The following is a 3,973-nucleotide window of genomic DNA, read 5'->3' as shown; positions in this document are numbered from 1 at the left end:
TGTGAACATCAGGAATAAAATTTGTGACCCTAACATTGAACTTATGTGTGTCACACTTAGGCCCTACTACTTGCCTAGAGAATTCACCCAGGTGTGTGTTGTTGTTGTGTACATACCACCGACGGCTGACACAGCGACTGCGTCGGAAATAATTTTTGATGTGTTACACAATGTACAATCAAAACACCCGGACTCTGTTTGTATCGTAACTGGAGATTTCAACAACCTAAATATCGACAACACACTGTCAAACTATTGCCAGTATGTCTCCCTCCCCACAAGGCAGGGCAGAACGCTCGACAAATGCTACGTAAACATTAAGCAGGCTTACAAATGTAAAAGTTTGTTCCCACTTGGAGAATCTGACCATGCATTACTCCATCTTACACCAAATTACAAACCTACTCTTAAAACTACAAAGAGAGTTATAAAAACGGTCAAGATGTGGTCTGAAGAGGCTGTAGAAAAACTACGAGGATGCATTGAGAAAACTAACTGGGAAATCTTTATTGAGAACTGTCCAGACATAAACGAACTAACAGAAACTGTTACCTCATATCTATCATTCTGCGAGGAGTTAACAATTCCAACAAAAACAATACAAGTCTATGGAAACAATAAGCCCTGGATGACCAAAAAAATCAAACACCTTATTACTGAAAAGAAAACAAAGTATAAGGCTAGCAACGAAGAGTTTAAAAATGCTAAAAATAAACTGAGAAAAGCAATAATTGAAGGGAAAAAAACATACAAAGAAAAAATTGAGAATTTCTTTGCAAAGAACAACTCAAAACAATGCTGGGAGGGATTAAAGAGAATAACAGGCTGCGCCTCAAAACGAAAACAAATTTTAGTGGCTGATGATGAAAAATTCGCCAACGAACTAAATTATTTTTATTCTCGTTTTGACAAAGAAGATTTTGTTGATCTACACAAAGAACTTTTCAACACTCTGTCCAAAGGAAAACAAGAGCCCTACGTCAATTTTGTAACGGAGGATGAAGTGACATTGTTATTTAAAAGAGTAGACGTAACAAAAGCTTGTGGACCAGACAAAATTAGTGGCAAGCTGATCAAGCTATGTGCGGAGCAAATTTCTTCTATCTTCTGTTATATATTTAACCAGTCATTGCAAACGTGCGTAATTCCAAACATCTGGAAAACTTCAGAAATCATACCAGTGCCTAAGAAACCAAAAATAGATTGCTTAAATGATTTCCGCCCAGTAGCACTAACACCTATTGTTATGAAATGTTTTGAAAAATATATCCTTAAACAACTTGTAGCAAAAGTCAATAACAGCCTAGACCCTCACCAATTTGCATACAAAGCAGCTAGAGGAACTGAGGATGCCATTCTATTGCTTTTGGACCAGCTTTATAAGCATCTCGATATACCCAAAACATATGCACGAGTCCTCTTCGTAGATTTCTCCTCGGCTTTCAATACCATACAGCCACATCTAATGATAAACAAACTGAGTAACTTAAATGTAAGCCCTTACTTGCAAGCATGGGTTCTAAACTTTTTAACCCAACGGCCCCAGTATGTTAAAGTCAACAACACCAAATCGTCAACTCGAGTACTATGTACGGGTGCTCCACAAGGTTGTGTACTTTCTCCTGTACTATACACTCTTTACACCAATGACATAAGAAGCATCTATGACTCAGTTAAACTCATTAAATTCGCTGATGATACTGCCATAGTCGGTCTTATTTCAGGAGACGAAACTCAGTATCGAAGCTCGATAGAAGAGTTTACAAACTGGTGCACCGACAACTTTCTAGAACTGAATGTAACAAAAACTAAAGAACTTATAATAGATTTTAGAAAGAAAAAACAAACTATACGTGAACTGCAAATAAACACTACATTTATAGAACAAGTAAAGGCATATAAATATCTAGGCGTTATCATCAACAACAAGCTTTCATGGGAAGACCACCTTGGAACTCAAAGAAAACAGCCCAGCGACTCTTTTTTCTATACAAACTCAACAGTTTTAAATTAAACAAGAAGATCCTTGAGACATTTTACGGCGCGACTGTACAAAATCTGCTAACATACGGAATAAGTTGTTGGCAAGGCAACGCCTCATCTAAACTGTTGCAACGTCTAGAAAACATCATTAAAAAAGCAGCAAAAATTACACTCACAACATTACCACATTTAAAGGAACTTTTTGAACAAACGTGCCTAAGAAAAATCGAAAAAATCTTGGAAGACAACGGCCACCCGCTCCATCAGAACTACGCCAGGTCGTCGCGAAGTGGGCGACTGCTGTCAATCAAAACAAGAACGGAGCGGTACAAAAACTCGTTCGTACCTCACTCGGTCAGACTCTATCACCGCCACTCATTGATCAGGGAACATGAAATGCACCAAGATACCTGTGTGTAGTCGCTGAATGAACTCTTTATGTTGTCTGTTGTATTTATGTGTATTTTTCTGTTGTGTTGTCTTTATATGAGAAAGGAGTCCTTGTAATCACAACAAATTTCCGTAAGGATCATTAAAGCAGTCTTAGTCTTAGTCTTTAAACTAAAAACTAAGTCAAAACCCATTTAGCTACGCTCATAACATTTTGAGTGCGTAATTAACTTTTTTTTATATTGAAGAGGGGGTTTATCGTAAATTTTGGAGGGGGTTTTAAAATCAAAATCTCCCTTAACTGTGCTCTTGGAATTTGGAGATTTTCGTTTGCATTTTTGTTTTGTTTTGTTTTATAGAAGAGGGGGGGGGTTAACTGCAAAAACCCCAAGTAGGGGGTTTAAAACTCAAAACCCCTAGTAGGAGGTTTTAAACTCAAAACCCCTGGTAGGGGTTTTTAAACTCGAACCCCCCTGGTAGGGGGTTTTAAACTCAAAACCCCCTGGTAAGGGGTTTTAAACTCAAAACCCCATTGGTTGTGCTGGGGTAATTGATGGTTTAGTATTAAAATCTCACCTAAAATAAACAAAATCAAAGCAAAAAATCATTCACTAAATTCCGATCCCCCCACCTTCATTTCGGGGGGGGGGGTTCAACCCCCCCCCTGGCTACGCCCATGATACCCACACACATATACGCCCACACATAGACACCTAAACTAGACTGCAAGTAGAACGAATGTAAAAGTACGACGTAAATGCACCATGTCGTTTGCTATTTGATATTCATGTATTCTTAACATAACAACTGCTTTAATGTTTTGATTCTCATCTATTGCTCTTGACCAATAACCTTGATAGATTCAGTCAACTGTAGGCCAACGATGACCTGACAACTTTACAGCCGTTGTAACAGATCTCTTTAGGACGTCTTTGTAACGTACAACACGAGATGACCATTTTTATCTCACTTGCCCTTGCCATGGTCAATAACCAATAGAACTAACAACCAAAGACAAAGACTTTTCTAAATAAGACGTCATGGGGGTAGCCAGAGGGGGGGGGGGGTTGGGGTTCAACCCCCCCCCCCCCCCCCCGAAATGAAATCCCCCCCCCCCTTAGTAGGGTGATCGGAATTCAGTAATTGATTTTTTGCTTTGATTTTGTTTATTTTGGGTGACATTTTAATACTATATCATCAGTTGCCCCAGCGCAGCCAAGGGGTTTTGAGTTTAAAACCCCCTACCAGGGGGTTTTGAGTTTAAAACTCCCTACCAGGGGTGTTTGAGTTTAAAACCCCTATCAGGTTTTTTTTTTACAGTTAAATCCCTCTCTTCTAATAACAAAACAAAAAAAAAAAAAAAGGAAACGACTATCCCCAAATTCCAAGAGCACAGTTAAGGAAGATTTTGATTTATAACCCCTATTCAATATAAAAAAAAGCTAATTACACACACAAAATTCTATGAGCGTAGCCAAAGGGTTTTGATTTTACCCCCCCCCCCTCCTCCACAGTAGTGTTGGAAGCTAAAAAATACCTCTTCAATATAAAAAAAAGCAAATTACGCACTCAAAATGTTATGAGCGTAGCTAAATGGGTT

This window comes from Biomphalaria glabrata, chromosome 3 (assembly GCF_947242115.1).
Source record: "Biomphalaria glabrata chromosome 3, xgBioGlab47.1, whole genome shotgun sequence".
Lineage (NCBI taxonomy): Eukaryota > Metazoa > Mollusca > Gastropoda > Planorbidae > Biomphalaria > Biomphalaria glabrata.
This window is presented reverse-complemented; position numbering follows the sequence as displayed.